This window comes from Ipomoea triloba, chromosome 3 (assembly GCF_003576645.1).
Source record: "Ipomoea triloba cultivar NCNSP0323 chromosome 3, ASM357664v1".
In the NCBI taxonomy this organism is placed as follows: Eukaryota; Viridiplantae; Streptophyta; class Magnoliopsida; order Solanales; family Convolvulaceae; genus Ipomoea; species Ipomoea triloba.
Window position 1 is genome coordinate 23,710,125 of NC_044918.1, and position 20,481 is coordinate 23,730,605.

General features: G+C 36.2%; 1 non-coding gene across 1 annotated transcript; it reads right to left on the reverse strand.

The window, feature by feature from the left end:
• Positions 1–2,239: 2,239 nt before the first annotated feature.
• TRNAC-GCA lies at positions 2,240–2,311 on the reverse strand. The gene has a single exon. It is a non-coding gene; the product is annotated as a tRNA-Cys (tRNA).
• Between the last annotated feature and the right edge of the window lie 18,170 nt (positions 2,312–20,481).

Here is a 20,481-nt window from a genome sequence, read left to right on the forward strand (position 1 = left end):
TGATAAAAAAGATATGGACAAAAATAGAATACGTAATTGAATAATTACTGGACATGAATACTTTGGTACTGTGCTATCAGTCTATCACTCAAAGGTAAAGCCAATCAAACTCATTATTAGGAGTCGTTGGAATTTTGTGATTTTGAGCCTACTTTTCCCCAGTATGTTCTTACGTTAAGTAGCACCTCATTGTACTTGGGGCTACAAATAACTTTCTTTGGCCCCATACTTCTGTAGCGATCATTTTTTATATCTTCAAGATACGATGATTGCGAATTACACATAATTCAATACCAAAATTAAAACACCTAAATCAAGCAAAAGATATCCATAAAAACACACAAGGAGATGAATTAAATCACACACACATTTACAAAAAAAAAAAAAAAAAAAAAAAAAACACTAGTTATTGATTTAATAAAAGGGAAACAAATGAAGAAAAAATCTCAGCCATATAAATCACAAAGATGGATGCACCAGATTAATTCTTACTACTCATCTAAATAGGTTGCCTCATTTGATTATATATAAATAGATAAATAAATATATAAATATATAAATAAATAAATAAATATATATATATACTAATACGAATAAATCTTGAATAATGTCCATCTAACAAATAATATGTTGATTGTCAAGAAAAATAAGTTTTTTGAAGTTTCAGTCAAAAAGAAAACTATGGTTTTTTTACTTTCAACTAAACATAAAAAAAATTAAAAATTAAAAAAATTAAAAATAATTTTTTTAAAAATTAGTCATTTTCTGAAAATTATTTTTAAAAAAATATATTTTTCAGATTTTCAAACATTTAATTTAATGGCTTCCTAGTCCCATTGATAAGCTAATTGAATAAAGTTGATGCCTTTTCTGGAGTTCTCACAATCCATTATCCCAACACCCAAGGGAATCCTCTACCACAATATTAAAAGTTAAAACAACCTAATAACATTGGGGGTGGTTGCACAAATTTATGTAACCCCACAAAATATAGAAATGGAGTAGTCTATTACATTAAGCAAAAAAGTAATATTAACATGAGTAAATTCTATGCTCATCTAAATTTGAGGCACTACCAATTTTGATTCTTAACTTAAAAACTTACCACAATAAGGCTTCCAACTTCTCTAAAGCTACCACTAATAGTCTTACATTGATTTTCTTTTACGTGAAAGTATAGTGAAATTGGAGGACAAAGTAGTAATATCCACTTTACTTTCCACTCAATATAAGGATAACCTTAAAATCCAAATCTACAAGGAGAACGAGTGAGTTGTGTGAAATGGTTTGCACTATGGAAAAAGTATTTTTTTTTTTTTTTTATTGTCTCTCAACAAAACTACGAATTCTAGGAAAACATAAGTATATATTTTTAAAATTTTTCCCGTACCGGCTTGATACCAAACTGGTGTGATTTCTGGACAACCTACGAGAACATGAAATATGGACTCCTCCTGCTTGCATGCTGGGCAGTCAGGTAGCACTTTGTGGGGAGGAATTTCGGGAGAACCCGGGTTCAACTCCCACAAGTGACGATTTCCCCTGGGCCAGCTCCCGTGCCTCCCGGAGCGAACGTGGGTGGATCCCGGACCGTTAAACGGACGGAGAGAAAAAAGGTGAGCTGCCTTTGGATGCAGTGATGTCTCGATCCTGAGATTTCTCGTATTCGGTAGCCAAGGAGATTGTCATATAGACGTCGAACTTCCGTCGCCAATTCTTCTCCTAATATGGGTTTTAATGAAGGCCTGGCTAGCCAAAATGTTTTTTCATGCCTAACTTGCGTTAGGCATAGTTTTAGCAGATTGGAAATTTCCACGCGTCTGGCTATGGAAGTGTTGTTGCTAAAAGTAATGGTGGATTTGTTAAAATTTATGGTTTGACTGCACTTTCCTCATAAACCGGTTTTTTAGGATTCTCAAATGACATGCTTTAAGTGTATTGATTCACATGATTTAAGTGTAAAATTGTGAGAGGTGTATTATTTTATGAATAATACCACAGCTTAACTTCAAAAGGAACTTTATTGCTGACTTTCATTCCTCTGCTCACATACAAGTGATATCCATGCATTTCTCTGCTGTACAGTTGTGAATACCCCTAATTTTCGTTCTTGGGAAGAGCATATATTACCATTTTCTTAGATGGCATTATCTTGTTAAAGTTCTCAGCAGAAACTTCTGCCAGGATGTAAAGAAAACTTCAATAAATCAATGTTAAAATTACAATTTAAGCACTAAATAGGGCCCAACCGGGTTCGAACCGGTGACCTATTGATCTGCAGTCAATTGCTCTACCACTGAGCTATGGACCCTTGTTGAGTTTAATCCTAAAGATATATATACGAATGTTCGTTCTTATTTGCTTCTCAGTGTTCACTACATCCCTGAGCCCAAAACTCTTGTGTCTTGTTCCTGTAAATTTCTTTCTTTTTTTTTTTTTTTCAAAAATTTTTTTTAATAAAAAGTGATAAATATACATATGAATACAACTCCTCACACATCTAGATTTTATTAACGAAAAAAATGAATAGAATAAAAATTTATAACCAATTTTTTTTACCTACATATCAATTATCACATTATAAAAATATTTTTTTTTAAAAAAAAACTAAATAAATTTAAGGGTAGGTAAATGCAAATTTTATTGTGGATCATGGTCCATGTAGTAGCGTGGAGCATGAAATAAAATGACATTGTTTGATTTTAATTTTAGAAATTGTAAAAAAAAAAAAAAAAAAGCAAATCATTACCGTTTTCCTAATTCGTTACTGTTGTATGAGCTCTATTTTTTTAGTTTTATTTTATACACACTAGTTTCATTATAGATTTATAGTAATGTTGAATTATCATTTTAATTATACTCCATATCTCTTGTTATCCAGTTTCATTTTATACACATAATAGGTTTATTATAGGAAAACAAAAATATCATTTTAATTCTACTACAGGTTCATTTGACAATATATCTATATGTATAAGCTCTACTATTCAATTTCATTTAATACATACAGTAGGTTCATTACAGCAACACTAAAATATCATCATTTTAATTTTACTATAGGTTCATTTGACAATATACATATTTGTATGAGTTCTACTATTTAGTTTCATTTTAACAACACTAAAGTATCATTTTAATTGTATTACAAGTTCATTTGATAATATACATAGTAATCGTTTTTTTTTTTAAATAAAAAGAAACAACGTCATATTGGAACATAGTCCGCCGCACAGGTGTGTGGATCATTGTCTACTGTATAACAATTATATTGGTAGGTACAACACGTAGGAAAATTATACGATGGATGTCATGGATCAGGATCCACCTTGCACTATATTGTGGACCTTGGTCTAAAATGACATTCACAATATGTACATACCGTTAATATATTATGCATATTTAGTTAAGACAGTTTATACATATAAATAAATTGAATGGACATTGATGGGGGATAGGCTAAGGCTCGGTACTAGAAGCTCGGAGTGAATTGAAGGGACGATTGATAAAGTGGGGAAGAGGGCTTGGAAGAAGGCATGATAACGCGATATAGGTCGGCCGAGGATGAGTCGGTCGGTCGAGGGTTCGAGGAAGGAGTGACAAGGCAGTTGAAGATCTTAGACTGAGAGTGATTGAACAGTGCTATTGAAGCAACTAAGTACTATGGAATAAAGAGCGGGTTAAAGGAGTGAGAAGAGGATGAGTCGGTCTAGACCGACCTAAGATGGAGGCCGAGGTAAGAAAGGCGGTGCGGGAAGGACGGTGTAAGAAAGGCGTCTAAGGAGGTTTCCTAAAGGAGTCTGGCAGCGGAAGGCGGGAGATATGGAAGGAAGATCGGCATAGATTAGAAAAGTATCCAAATGTAATAAGAAAAGAGTTCATATAGTAGTTTAGAAGTTTCCTAAGCCGAGTGTTGACAGATCAACCGAATGTTTAATAAGGAGGTTGGTCCCCTTACTTCTAAGCTCACACTATCCGAGTGTTGACAGATCAGCCGTTGGCTGGAGTTCTCATGAATATGACCTCTTCTGGTCGATTGGTCAAGTGGGCAGTCGAGCTTATCCAATATGGAATCGAATACCAGCCGTGACCTGCCATCAAAGCCCAAATACTGACAGACTTTATAGTGGAGTGCACGGCTTAAGAGGCAAAAGACAACTCTATGGTTATTTCCGAGTCCAAGGGATGGTGGGAGATGCATGTTGATGGTGCGTCAACTTAGAATTGGGGGGAGTAATCCTAACTACCGCAGAAGGATTCTGACTATACTATGCTTTGGAGTATCAGTTCAAAACTTCCAACAATGACGCTGAGTATGAGGCTGTCCTCGGTGGATTAAGAGTGGTCAAAGCTTTAGGAGCCGAGAAGCTTCGCATTTGGATCGACTCACGTCTGGTAGTCGGGCAAGTGAAAGGATCTTATGAGACTAAAGGAGAAAGAATGAGACAGTACAAGTAAGTGACTAAGGGACTCCTAAAGGAGTTCCAAGCTTATGAGATCGACCATGTTCCTAGGGCAGAAAACTCGGAGGTAGACGTTCTGTCTAAGTAAAGTTGAGAGGAATACCAGAGTACTTAGTAGGCATATGTCGGAAAGAGATAGTAAAACAATCAAGTATAGAAGCTCGGGATGAGGTTGAGGAAAAAATCAATGTAATGAGTCATCAAGGGCGAAACCAAGGAGAGAGTGACAATGAGGAGGAAAGTACTCCAGAAGCTCAGGTGTTAGCCGACCTTATCATTCCCGATGACCCGGTGGAAGCAGCAAGAATCAAAAGAAATGCACCATCCTAAGTCATGCATGACGGAAGGCTGTACAAAAGGTCGTTTGGGGGACCCCTACTGGTGTGTTTGTTCCTGGCCGATGCTGAAAAGGTGATGGAAGAAGCACACTCTGGGATTTGCTCGGCGCATCAAGGAGCTCACACTTTGGCACGAAAATTGGTATTGCAAGGATATTATTGGCCGACCATGGTTAGAGACTGCATTCGAAAGGTGGCAAAGTGTCCTGTTTGTCAAGTCTTCGCTCGGAGAGAAACAAGGTCGGCTTCCTTCTATACGTCGGTCACCACTACCATTCCCTTTGTAAGATGGGGTATAGATTTATTGGGCCCATTACCAGTCGCACTGTGGCGAAACAGGTTCTGCATAATAGTTGTTGATTACTTCACCAAATGGGTAGAGGTCGAGCCATTAGTCACTATCATCGAGTATCAATGCAGAAAATTCCTTTGGAGGAACGTAATCTATCGGTTTTGCATCCCCGAGCATTTGATAAGTGATAACGATCGGCAGTTCGATTGTCGGCCCTTCGCCGAGTTCTGTGAACAATTCGGGATTCGGCACACTAAGGTATCCGTAGCCTATCCTCAAGCCAACGAACAAGTAGAGAATGTCAATCGAATTATTGTGAATGGGATACGAAAGAAGTTAAGTGATCTCAAAGGGTGTTGGATAAGCGAGCTAGAGCGAGTGTTATGGGCTTACCGCACAAGTCCGAGAAGGGCAACTGGAGAAACCCCCTTTTCTTTAACATATGGGTTTGAGGTTAAGGTGCCAATTGAAGTGCTCGAGCCTAGTGACCGAGTCATGCGATACACTGAATAGGCGAATGAAGAGAGTTTGATGATAGAAACGAACTTCTTGGAAGAGAGAAGAAAGGTAGCTCAACGTCGAATGGCCGAGTATCAAAGGTCGGTAAAGAGATATCAAGACAAACGCGCTAAGCCCCGCTATTTCCTTAAAGGGGACTTGGTGCTCAAAAGTCGGACTGTTAGTCAGCCCAATGAAGGAGAAAAGTTTGCGAAGAAATGGGAGGGGCCTTACCGTATAGCTGCAGTGGTTTAGCCAGGGACATATCAACTGGAAACAATGAACGATCGGCCGGTAGAGAGGATATGGAACTCTTACCACCTCAAGAAATTCTATTAATAAGGGTTAAAAAGTCTGAACCATTGTAAAGGCTGAAAAGTCTAAAAAATTAGGGTAGGCAGAAAAGTCCGCCCCTTTAGGTCTAAAGACCCTTAGCTAGTTAGTGTGACACCCCATAATAAATTATTCCGAAATTACCCTTCATGATTATTTTCTAAAATTAAATTCATTCTTTTTAGTGAGCCCAATTCTTTAATTAAGAATATTTCCTAAGGTAATTCCAAACAAAACCCCAATTCTTTATACTAGTATATATATATATATTATTTCTAAGACATTTAATTCCTAATATTATGTGCTGTCTCCTTATTCGATGTATTCATTTATTTAAGAGATTAGTCTTTTGGCCCGATAATTATTCTTGTACATACAATTGTTATATATAAAGATTCAAGCCCATTCTTCATTAAATCCTTCATCCTAATATATACATATATGTATATATGTATTGGCGTATATATTCAAGACATAGCCTTATCTAGAGATCACACACTCTCCCTTCCCCTACATTTCTCCTTCACGCCATTCTCTATCCTTTCTCCTTCAAACATTAATCTTCATTCCATCTCCAAGATTTCCAGCAAAGATCCTTCTTTTATTGTTCTTCAAGAAAGATTATGGTAAGATCCTACCTTCTCTTGCATTTTCTCCCCTTTGTTGGCTACCTTTATGAACTCTTTTCTCCTTCTTGTGGTGGGTTTTGGGTTGATAAATGATCAAGGATGTGGTGGCTTGCTAGGTTGAGCCCTTGGAGGTTTTAGTTGGATAGCTAGCTTGAAAGGTAAGACTCCATGTCTCACAAAACCTATTTTCACTCTATTATATGTGTATTTGGAATCCTGAAATTATTTCTTGGAATATCTTGTGTATTGCTTTGATTTTTTACTATATCTTGTATATTCTTGGAGTATGTTGGTTGTTCTTGATTCTTGGTATGACTATCGTGATTCTAAGGGATTCCATGTATTTATTTGACCCCTGGAAAGTGTATTCTGAACATATTCTGAGTATTGGATTGATCTACTGTGCCATTCGTGAAATCTGTTATAAGTCTGAGATTCTATGCATTTCCTTTGTTCTTGCGGTGCGATGTAATGGTATAATGTGTCCCGTTGGATCTGCCCGTATGTGTAGTGGCAGTATGGAGTAGCGGTGCATTGTGGCCCGTTGGCTTAGCCCGTCCCTTCTTGCGGTATGGTATGGCGGTACGGAGCAGCCCGTTAGCTTGTACCGTCAGTTGTGTTTGAATTCTGTTCCAGTATATGTATATATATAAGTATGGTTATTGTATACTTATATATATACATATATATATATACATAGATATGTATATATATAAGTATGGTTATTCTCCTTTGGTATTGAGTATCTTCTTGGTATATATATTATGATCTTTGGATTCTTGAGAAGTATTTCTTGGAACTCTATATATATGTGTGAAACCCTTGGATGGGAGGTAATTGAGCTTCGGCTCCGAGCTCCGGCTCAACTGGATAGGTGGTATTTGAGCTTCCACTCCTAACTTAACTATATATGGTATATGTATATTAACTAAATGGATTGGTGGTCTATTGGATTGGTGGTTGTGAGCACTGGCTCAATTTGGTGTTGTGGTTGGACTGGTGTTTCAGATGGACTGGTAACCCGGATGGATAGGTGTTTCGATTGGATTAGTGTAAAGGTTGGAACTAAGCCTACAACCCAATATATGTATGCATGTATATATGTACTTCCTTGAGTATGAGCATTGTGATATGCTTATTTGGTTTTTACGATTATTCCTTGTATCGTTGAGGTTATGTCCTTGTCTTGAGTACTTGGCTATTGAGTTATTGTCTTAAGTTCTTTGGAGTTGTTCCTTTGATATTGAGTTCTATTGAGGAGTCCTTGGTTAATACCTTATTCAGCTTATTTGTTGTTTAGTCTCTTGGTATTGGTTAAATGATGGTTTCGTTGACATATATTCTATAGGTGTGGTGTAAAACCTATTTTCACTATCAAAGTATATCTATGTATCTTTACGAGTGTGAATGGGGTTTTACATAACATTTCTTTGCTAATGTTTTATCAAATGTTTTCCAGGTATGGAGTAGAACCTATACGCGAGCGCACTAGATTTATGTCCTATCCATCTCTTATGTATTAGCTATGTTGTTAGTTGTTTAGACTATGATTTCCCTAATTGTAATAATGATTTGGATAGTTCGTTTGAGGATTGTATGACTGATTATGGTTTGCCTTAGCATCTAGGTTATGGTTGAACTTATATGTGGCATAACACCCCGCTATAATATAGTTTCGCTTCTGCATTTCATTTCTTTAAGTGTTGAGATATTTCTAGCATTTTCTTAAGTTTATTGCCTTATCTCGGCCTGTGAGTTAGGGGTGTTACAATGAGAGTCGGGTGGTCCGCCAACCTCCAAATGGCGCGAATTACAGTAGAAGGAAAGGGAAACTGATGCAATTAAAGATCGGAAAACCGGCATAATTGGAGTGAAGGGTTGGGAAACCGACATAATTGGAGTAAGGGGAGAAACGCATGAATGAGAAGGAGAATGAGCTATGACAAAAAGAGAAGAAAATTTCTGAAGTTTGAAAAGAATCTTGGCTCGAGAAAGTCCGAATGACTATTTACGAGTTTTAAGACTTAAACAAAATCCGTAGCAAGAGATTCTAAAGGGTTTGAAGGGAGGAGATGTGAATTACGAATTATAGTTTGGGAGAAGGTCCGAGTCAGGACTTAGCCAATTCTGTAAATAATGATTTGCAAGTCAATGGTTATGAGGGAGTTGAAGCTAAAAAGGACCAAGCAAAGTTAGCTCGGTGGGACGATCGTGGTACTTAGCAGAAAAACAGAACATGCAAAATAAGTAAGACAAAGCAGGAAAAGCAAAAGAGTTGTTCATTTAAAAAACCAAAAAAACCCTATCTCTATTACAGGGCGAGCAAAAGACGAAAGCGAAAGCAACCATAATATTTAGGCCTCAGACTAAGGGACTCCGACCGTATCCACCTCCGTTGGTCCAGTAGGCGGATCGCGATCGGAGCTCCTAGAGCGACGATGATTCAGTTGAAGAGCGGCAGATGGGTCTTCCTCCTCAGTAGCGACCGTATCCCCTTGACCGTCCTCAGCAAGAGTCGGAAATGGGGCACGATCTATCCCAACCACGGAATTCAAGTTGGCTGACGAGTTCAGATATGCATTATCCATCGGAATCTCACCGCCAGTTGTATTCGCCGAGGCATTTAGAATTGCATCCTCAGCCCCCTGGTCATCATCGGGGGTAGCTGGGTTTAGAAGGCCCCAACCAGTCAGAGAGAAAGTAGCGTCCCGAGCCTTGAGTTCCTTTTGGGCATCCTGGTACCCCAAGCCGTAGTCCGCCTCTCCAAGATCAAGTAGGTACTGCTTCCCAACCGGACCGTCCAACCACTTGTCCACCACGATCCGAGCATTCATATCAGCGTGGGCCATGGCTTCCTCATGAAAGGCTTCCGACTCCCTAAACTCTGTCTCCCGGGCCGACTTTAACTCCTTAGCCAGCTTCTTGGCCCTCTCCCATCCTTCAGCTAAGCAGGCGTTCAGTTTGGCTATCTCAGCTTTTAGAGTCTTCACTTCTTTGGAGTGAGTCGCCTTGGCAGAATTAAAAAGTTCATAATCTTTGGTCAAGGCCTTGATGGCACCGTGAAGCCCATCATGGAACTGTTGAGCTTGAAAAGACAACAAGTGTAAAAGCTCGTACCCGAAGATAAAAATTTGCAAGTATAGAGGGAATACTTGGAAGCTATGGTAAGCAGTTGACTGAAGAAAGTAAAGAGGATTGGCGCCCTCCAAAGGCTGCAAATCTTCAGCAGGGATCATTTGCTCTAAGCGGCGAAATATAGAGGTTTTGGCCTCATAAACCCTCTCATCAGGGTTAGCAGCTGGAGTACGCCTCGTCCTCTTTGAGGCGGACAGGGTGGACGAGTTAGAAGCCTACTTGGAGCCAAGTGCAACGGCTGTGGGGCTCGCCCCTATTGTCACACCAACCGAAGGAAGGTGCGTAGCGAGGGTCGGGTCAGCAGAGGCCGAGTTAGTAGCCTTACCCTTGTCCTTAGGCATGGCAATTCAACCCGCCCCCGACGGGGAAAATCCATCCCCACCCCGACAGGGACGGGTTCAGATAATTTTTTTGGGGAACGGGGGCGGGGATGGGGAGAATTTCTCCATCCCCGCCGCGACCCCGACCCCAACCCCGATCCCAGATTCCCCGTATAATATATATATATATATATATATATATATATATATATATATATATATTGTACTTGGTAATTTTATTGTTCATGCTATATACTTTTTCTCCTCCTATGTTTGGGAGAACCCGTGTTCGATTCTCACAAGTGACGATCCTGCCTGGGTAAGCTTTCGGAGCGAATGCGGGTGGATCCGGACAGAGAAAAACCCGGTGAATTTACCCAAAAAAAAAAAAGAAGAAGGAATTTACTCTATTAATATCTATTGTTTTGTATAGCAAAATTGATTTTGAAATGCTTATGATCCAAATTTTCATTAGTCAATATTATTTCTTTTAATTTTTAATTTTTAAAACAAATGTATTTTGTTTTTATGTAGTTATCTTATTATTATCATAAATTATATATATCTTTGTCCTTGTATAGTAACCATTACCTCATAAAATATATATCCTAATATTTTTGAAATTATTTTTATATCAATTATTTTTTTCCTAAATTATAATTCATTTTAAATTAAATATTTAAAAACTATTATGTTTGGTTAGAGTCTACTCAAAAAACCTATTCTGTTTGAAATTATAATCATCAAATTATTATACTAAATTTTGTTAATTATGATTTATATTTTTATTAGTATAATTGAGCTTTCATTTTAAAATTGTTAATTATTTGTATTCATATTTCTAGTTAATTACAATTACAAGATATTCCTCTAAAACTCTAAAATAAAAACTAATCATATCTTTAATATATGGGGGGGGGGGGGGGGGGGTTGTGTTTTTTTCTAAAAGTAAAATAGCAATGCATTAATTAAAGAATTGTGTCAAAATAAAGAGGGACATAGATTTCCTAGGAGTTACGAACACACTGAAAGCAAGTGTTCCTAACTAGGGTATGAGCTAACTGGATCGTGTGGAATAAAATCACATATTGAAACTTGGAAAGATGAAAAAAAAAATCATGGCATTGATCTAAGATGGGCCTGTGTAGGAGTGATATTTAAATCTTTTCGGGATTGCAACTGTGACATTATATTATAGCAGTCTTACTCCAAACATGTGCAAGAAATTTGTGTAGATTTTAACAAAGATAGTGCTTCCTTACATGCCACTGCTTCCACATATATGGTAGGGAGCATCGACATAAGGGATTGGACCACTTACGACTACAACAAATTAAAGCTTCATGAATCGTCTAAAATCATTGCACTGTAGCCTGCTTTTCGTGTCTCGTGAAAGAGTGCTGTGTTCGGAACATTAACACATAGCACCTTAATTATATCCTGCTTTTACGGTGTAGATGCCTCTCAAGTCTCCAGGCCAGTACCAAGCTAAGTGTCAGAAAAACAACACGATGGAACAAGTTTCTTTACCAAACTCTTATCTCGATCTGTCATTAAGAAGGCCATTCATTACTGGTTCATCCCATTGCCCTGTGATTGGGTTAATTAAGCTGCCAACCAAGAGGTGAGCTGCGCCTGGAGGAGGCGATGCCTCGATCCTGAAATTTGTCGTATTCAGCAGCCAAGGAGATTGCCATATAGACGTCCAACTTCGTTGCCAATTCTTCTCCTAATATGGGTTTTAATGAACGCCTGGCTAGCTAGCCAAAATGTTTTTCCATGCATAACTTGCGTTAGGCATAGTTTTAACAGATTGGAAATTTCCTCGCGTCTGGCTATGGAAGTGTTGTTTCTAAAAGTAATGGTGAATTTGTTAAAATTTACTGTTTGGTCAAGCTTTCCTCATAAACCCGTTTTTTAGGATTATCAAGTCATTATTGATTCACATGATTTAAGTGTAAAATTGTGAGAGATATGGTATTATTTTATGGATATTACCTCGGCTTAACTTACACAAAGGAACTTTAATTTATTGTTGTCTTTCATCCTCTGCTCACATACAAGTGATATCCATGCATTTCTCATGCTTTTGTGCCTCCATCTGCTGACAACTAAAACTTCTCTAACAATAAGAAAACTTCAATAAATCAATGCATTTTAGTTGTGTAAAGATGTAAATCCTACAGAAAGGAGTTTTAGGAATTGCTCTACCACTGAGCTATGAACCCTTGTTAAATCTAGTTCTTGAAAACAAATATACCAATGTTTCTTCTTATTTGCTTCTCAATGTTGACTACAGCCTTGAGCCAAAAAACTCTTGTGTCTTGTCCCTCTAAATTTCTTTTTTATTTTTCCAAAAAAATTTATTTAATAAAAAATGATAAATATACATATGAATACGCCAAATAAAATTAAGAGTAGGTAAATGCAAATTTTATTGTGGATCATGATCCATGTAGTAGCGTGGACAATGAAATAAAACGAAGTCATTTTATTTTAATTTTAGAAATTAATTTTTTTTCTTTTTTCCTTATTCGTTACCGTTGTATGAGCTCTGGGTTGTGTGAAGTCACCTCTTGCAAGCGCTGATCAGGGTCATCTTTCACAGATCACGGTGATGACTTCTCGCAGACGACTCTGAGCGATCTTTCGTAGACGACTCAGAGTGATATCTCGCACATAACTAAAGTGACTTCTCGCAACAGTCTGAAGCCAGTCCGTTCAGTGACCACTTGGAGAATTAACTCGAGTTGTTACGGAATTAATTTTAGATTAAGTCCAATCTTTAAATTGGGATCAGAGTTAATATCATTGCTAGTGGCCTGCTGTTACGAAGTCTTTTGGAATGTCATGTTTAATGTTAATTCCTCTTCATCTACAAATACCTATGTTGTTGGCAGAATGTGGTCGCTTCTAGTTGAAACCTCTCAAATATTTCGTTTTTCTCTCAACTCTCAACTCCCTTTCTCGAAAGAAAAATTTTCTGCCAACAAATTCTGTAAATTCGTACGGATTGCTCTGCCTTTGTTTTCGTTCGCCGGGCGTTGAGTTTGTGTGCTCAAACACCAAGGCCGTAGTCCGTTTTATCCTGGGAGATTGACGCCACAACGCTTCTAGCACAATCGGGAGGTGGCGAATCGATTTTAAGGAGAGTGTGTACGTGTAAACACGACTCGGACTTCCCCGTTCTATTTCTTGTTCTTCGGTTGGGTTAAAATTGTAGGTTAGAAACCCTTTCTCGTTTATATATTATTCTCGGTTTCGTACCAAGTTTGTGGTGGGATTAATCTTTCGTAGATTAAATCCCTTGTACTAGTTTCGTACTAGTAGCGGTGGGATTAATATATCTTTCATAGATTAAATCCCTTGTACTGGTTTCGTACTAGTTGTGGTGAGATTATTTTGGCAAATAAATCCGAGCCTATCTTTGTTATATATATATATTTAGTATATGGATGTTGTTATATTTAGTCTTGTACTAATTTTTGATTGGAATTAATTTTTGTAATTAAATTCCATCTTTCGGGAAATATATCTTTGTTATATATTTTTTGTATATCGATTTATTTACCAATATACTCTAACATTTATTAGTAAAAGATTTGAATCCTATAATTGAATAACAAACACTTTAATTTCAATTCCTACTTTATTCATTGAATTCCAATTCCACCGAATTACAATTCTTTTCCCCATAATTCCCTCCTCCCAACCAAACGCCCTGTAAAAGTTTCCTGTTCGCATTGCCCTCTGTAGAAGAAGAGTTGACGTAGAAACAGAGTGTCGACTATGACTCATCTGTTCCTAGGTGTGGGCTGAGGATGGCATACCCGTTAATTCAACAGAGGACTGTTTTGCTTCGTGGTTGGACTCGGCGTTCCCAACATTTGCAAATTGGCTACCCTTAGCTTGTGTGGTTCATATGGAGCGCCAGAAACGACTTGCAATTGCTGAGGAATAATAATAAGCCTTTTAATACGGCTGGGATTATCAAATCAGCGCACTGCTGCTGCGAGGCTTGGCAGGCCATAGCTGCCAACAACAATGGAAATAATAATGAAGGAAAGCAGACGGATCGCACCCAACCACCCCCTGAACTAATAAGCTGTTTTATTGATGTTGCGCTATTTGAGGATCGCGGACGGGTTGGCTTTGGTGCGATTATCGTGAAGAATGCACTACAAAGAACTGGATATTTAGCACCACACACTTAGCAACGTTTATATAACCGCTGCTGAATATTTATTTAGTGGTGGTTGCAACAACTGCTACTATTTTTTCAATGAAACATCACTTTTAAAATGTTAGTGGCAAAAATGGAGAAAAATTTACGGATGGCACAATGAGCAGAAAGAACAATCAAGTGTTACAGCTCAATAACTCAAGTCCTCGATTCTTCACTCGTAACACTTCCTTCAAGTTGGATTTCATCAAGCTCCTCTTTTCTCTCTACTCTATATGTTTTTTCAATTATCTTCCATACAATTAGTTATGATTTTTCAATATTAGGAAAAAAAAATTATGTATAGTCTCTTCCTGTCATTTTGACTCCTTGTAATTTGCTAGAATTCAAGTTGGTTGTGGGTAGAGGAATTCAAGTTCTTAAGAATGGTGAAATCATATAGTAATGTATGTAATCCGATGCTGGCAGGGATGGAATTGTGGGTGTTTGGAGGGTGATTGAATTTGAATTCCCAAATAAACTAAACAATCAGGATATTGATCTTTATTTCCTGTTTATATTTCTCACTTAATCACTTCTCGATCGGGATTAGCTTCCCTTAACCTTGATAAAGAGAAGATAGGTCAGATGAAAAGATTGAGAAACTCATCAGAATCAGCTTGTGTCATCCTCCCGCCCCTTCTAGATTCTAGAGAAACCAGTACACGAATTCTATGGACACGAGGGTGAAGTCCTAGCTCTTTCTTGATCAAAAAATGAGGTTAGTATTCTGTATGATCAGGAAAAATTCTTTTTTTCTACTAGGTTTTTACTTCATCTCTTATTCACTTTACTTAATTCTTTAAATTAGTATTGTTCAGTATCTATAATCCTCTGTTGATAAAACAGCTCGCCTGTGACAAGTAGGGCATGATCAAATGTTTTGGTGCTTATTCATATAACTAGTATTTTGTACGCGCGATGCGCGAAAATTTATGCCCAATATTAAAACATTAATAAATACAAATAATTAAAATTTATAATTCGAATCATATATATACACAAATAATATATGTATTTTATACACACACATATATGATTTATCATTAGTAGAAATTTAATTAAAATATAATCAATCATTAAATTAATTATATAATGATTTTAATAAAATGATAATTAAAGAATAGGGAAAAGATATGATATATATATATATATGTGTATGGTAATAATGGTGGAGTTAAAAGTAACGGTGTTATAACGGTGTAAGGGTAATTTTGTATAACAAGAATGTAGTAGGGGCAATTTTGTCTAATAACATTGAAGTGTACAACATTTAAAATAAAATGTATACATTTATTAGCATACAGAAAGAGAGACATAAATCAAGGATATAACCTTGATTGAGACTTATTATGTTTTTAGATAATTATGGTGAGTCTATTTCTGTTCATTTTTGTGAGGTTTCTTGAACTCTATAGGATTTTATGTATACATATGTAAGTACATTTCACTTTATAGTACTCTTGATGCAGTGACCTTGCATAGAATTCAATCATGTGAATGATAACTACTTTGTTAGCGGTTCCGTAGATGGAAAACTACGTTTTTGGGAGATGCACTATTGATTGGACTAATGTAAAAGAAATAGTTTGTTAGAAAAAATGCTGCTATTCTGTAATACAATTGAGATACAACAAAAATATTAAAAAAAAACAAGGAAACAAAAGCGGATCATTTGCTATCTTCAGGCGTGTAATCACTTTCTTATATGCTTAAAATCTCCATCAGAAAAAGCAACAAGGTTCCAGATTTAATATTATGGGATACAAGAAGATGACTGAAATTTTTAAGTTGCTTTGATTAAGAATTTCCTGTAGAACTGTAAGACTGTGAAAAATCTTCGGTGTATTGCAAGTTGATTGCTTGTCAATTGCCTCTATCTTTCAGATGTCTCCCGAAAACTCTAACTTCCACAAATGGAAGTTACCGGTAGTTTAAAACTCTAACTTCCACAAAACATATCTTAACAGATATATTATAGTCCTAGAAAATATAATTACATGAACCATGTATAACATGTACATTTTTCATATGTTATGTACATTCGTAAGTCCATACAATGCATGCGAAATTATTATAATATAATACATTATAATATATTTATATGTAATATTTATCATTCCCATGCATGCCTAGTTCCCATGCAAAAGAATAAAATATTATATACATACCATACGCATGCATGGATTCTCATTTGTGAAACAATGAATCACAAAGCCGAAGGATTCAAGGGTCTTTTTGGAAAGCAAGAAAATGACTTCTGGAAAATGTTTTCTGGAAAATGAGTTATTTTCAGAAAATAATTTCATTTCCCGTGTTTAGATGCATTTTGGAAAACTGTCTGTGTGTTTGGTTCATTTTCTGGAAAATGGATATAATTGTATAATTAAACATTGTAATTATTTTATTCAAAATATAAAAAATGATAATAATATTAAAATAATGTTATTTATTAAAAAATAAAATTTATTAATAAAAAAAAAACGTAGCAAAGGTTTCCAGCGGTTTCCCCACCTTCTTGGTCCATGGTCATTGGTGATATGACTTAGTTTTGGTCAAGAATATGCGAAAGGGCCATTTTGGCGATTCCGGAAAATGACTTACGGAAAAAAATTCCGTAAGTCATTTTCCAGAAAAATGAACTGATTTTCCTTGATCAACGGAAAACATTTTCCTTTGACCATATTTTTCGGACGTTGCAAACACCGAAAACTCAGAAAACATTTTTCGAAAGCCATTTTACAGGTTACCAAACACACCCTAAATTGAAGCAATGAGTCGGCCAACAACAACAATTCAAATGACCGAATTCTCCAATTCAAAGCTTGGCATAATCAATAAACAAATGCAAGAATTCGTGCTTCAATCCCAACGAATGCAAATTAAAGGAAATAGGCCGAATCCTTTAATTACAGCAAAACAAGAATGACGCCGAATCTTTCAATTACGGCAACAAAAGAATGAGGCCGAATCCTTAATAACATGAGGCCAAATCCACAACTCCAACTATAATATTTCCCAATTTACTTTCTATCAAATAATATTTATAACTCCACGACTCCAAATATCATTTAAGCTTTCATGGTAATTCATCTGAAACATTAATCTACATTACTATAACATAGTTACTGTTGTGTGTTATAAGGTTTGACTAAGACATATTCTTTAAAATAAGAGGCTGTTTTTATCAAAAAGTAAGCCATATGTTTTTTTTTCTTGAAAGTTGGAAAAAAGCATTGACGCTGTTAATTTTAGAAAATTATGTTACCTTTAATCGACGCAGGGTGGTGTTGTGGGCTTCATGGATGACAATTGCCATTTTTATGACGTAGGCATGGTTGAAAAAATCGCTAGGCGCTCGAGGAGCGCCTAGCGCCTAGGCAGTGCTTAGGCAGCTTAGGCGGCTTAGGCGGTTGCCTAGCCGACCAGTTGCCAGATCATCATTTAATGTGATACATTAATCGGTCGATTGGCGCCTAGCGCCTAGTGATCGTTGTAAAAAATGAGATATAGTGCGGGTTTGTTTTGTCGTTCTGCTAGAGATTGGCGTTATGGCACGTACTTGTACAATTATTTATTTTTGGAGCTTTTTAACCCACTAACGAGAATCCAAGCACAATCATAAACATAAATTTACTAACAAACTAAAAACATAAGAAATAAAGATGGGATTTAAACTAGGAATTATTACTATCAAGATGCTACATATTCTCATATATTAGGGAGAACAATAATCAAATAATTTTTTTAACATCAAAATGACGTCGTTTTGAACCGTGATCCACACAACTATGTGGACTCTGCCCTACTTGAAGGCGACCATACTTGATGTACTACTATCGACTTCAAAGATTACCCAATAAGCTTTTTCCTTGTCCACCATACTTGATGTCCTACTATCGACTTCAATTCAAAGATTACCCAATATAATCAATAAGCTTTTTCCTTGTCCATTAGCCTGGGAATATTAAAAATCAGTGGTCACTGGCCATACACCTCACCGTTGGAGCCTACGACATGACTCAACACGTACCAAACACAATAGCATCCTTATTATCAGTTGGGGTTTTTTCTCCAATTTTTTGTGGGCCCCAGCTTCCACCTCATCATCCATTATCTCATTCAATCACAAAAACTCTTATCCACACTAGTTTGAGTTTTTTCTCAGTTTTTTGTGGACCCACTATTTTCTACCCTATATTTTAATTATTTCTTTATTTATTTAAATTATAAATTTTTAATTATAAAAATTAATTAAAATAAACACACTACATTTAATTAAAATGATAATTACAAATATTTAAATTAATTTTCGTTGTTGCTTTTTTATTTTAATCATTTTAAATTTTAATTATAATTAAATCATTCAAAAGTTAATTCAAAATATTAAATTTGATATTTTATAAAAAAAAAATTGAACCAAAAATAATAAAACAAACAAATTAAATGAAAAAAAAAATAGTAGAAGAAGCAGCGTAAAACAAAAATCTGAAACCAAAAGGAAAAGAAAACAAAGAAAAAAAGAAGAAAATATAAATGGAGATTCCAGCTGGCCACTCTCAATCTCTCAGGACCCATTGCTCTGTTTTTTTATTATTTTTCTTTTAAAAGGGTTCTCACATTAACCCAACATTTGCAGGGAAACATTTTGACAAAAAACTAAGCACCACATCAGTTATGGATCATCACCTTGCATCAACACTATTCAAATATCCATCTTTGATCCATTGATGGTGATGCTCAATAAACAAAAATGACATAGGCCCTGTTTGGTAAATAATTAACATATCAGTCAATTTTGACTCATTTAATCATTATTAGTTGTTTGGTTAATAAGTTTTTTGTAACTCTAAAATACTAAAATTCAAAAGACTACTCAAAGCAGCCTTTTCAATTAGCTTTTTAAGAAAAAAAAATTATACCAAATAGCTATCAGCTAACAGCTAATCTATCAAACAACTTTTTACAATCAGCTAATGCTATTAACAAATCATACCTTCTAACCCAAACAGCCAACCCAATCAGCCAATAGTCGTTTACCAAACAGGGCCATAATTCACCCGGTGAAAAGAGTAGTCGAGTCAGTGAAACATGATTATCATATTATATAAGGTTATGAGTTTAATTTTTGCTAACACCTTGTTAGTCAAGCCTTTCATACAGAATCTTCCTAATGCGATTTACATTTCTCTCATGTGTGATTGTGATTTGTGAACTATGACTCAAGAGTGGAATTTACCCAATACATACCCACTCACCAAAGGTCGATTCCCATTAGCTATACTATTATTCCTAGTATTTCTTAGTCTATTCTTTGGGCTATAGTATTTATCATTTATTTATTATTTGGATTGTCATTTTGGGACGGTATCTCGAGCTCCGTACATATTTTTTTGGGCCTAGCGCCCCCAGCAATAATACTACTATTTTCCTATCCTATTTTGTACTTCTATACCCGATTTATGATAGGTACGGTCCCGACAAAACCATCAATATATATTGTTCTCGTGTATTATGAGCAGTGTTGCAAAAATCCCGCCTAGCGTATCACATTAAATGGTGGTCTAGGCGTTTGGCTGGCTAGGCGACCGCCTACGCCGCCAAAGCACCGCCTAGGCCGCTTAGGCGCTGACCGCCTAGGCGTCGACTAGACCCTAGGCCGCTTAGGCGCTGACCGCCTAGGCGTCGACTAGACCGACTAGGCACCGATTAGGCCTCGCCTAGGCGTCGACTAGACCGACTAGGCACCGATTAGGCCTTCTAGTCGGTCGATTAACTATTATTCTTTTTTTTAATGGGTTATTTCACTCAAAATAACATCGTTTTGAGCGAAATAATCCTAAATTGTACAAACTTTAGATATTTTGTAGGTTAATATTTAATATTTTAGTATTAACTATTAAAGTATTTAGGTTAATATTTAATATTTTAGTATTAACTATTAAAGTATTATATAATTTATAATTATTAGTCTTTAAAAGATTAAAAATACTTAAACAAATTTTTTAAAAATAAAAACATAAAATAAAAAAATACACGGACGCTTAGGTGCCAATTAATCCCCGGCTAGGCGTCCTAGGCGCTAGGCGTCCTAGGCGCTAGGCGCTCCCCGAGCGCCTAGGAAGCACCTAGCGATTTTTTCAACCATGATTATGAGAAAATAAAACTCATCACTTTAAAAATTTTATTTTAAGTAAAAGTAGAAAATAAAAATGAATAAAATAATACAGTTTATATGTTTTGAATATAATCAA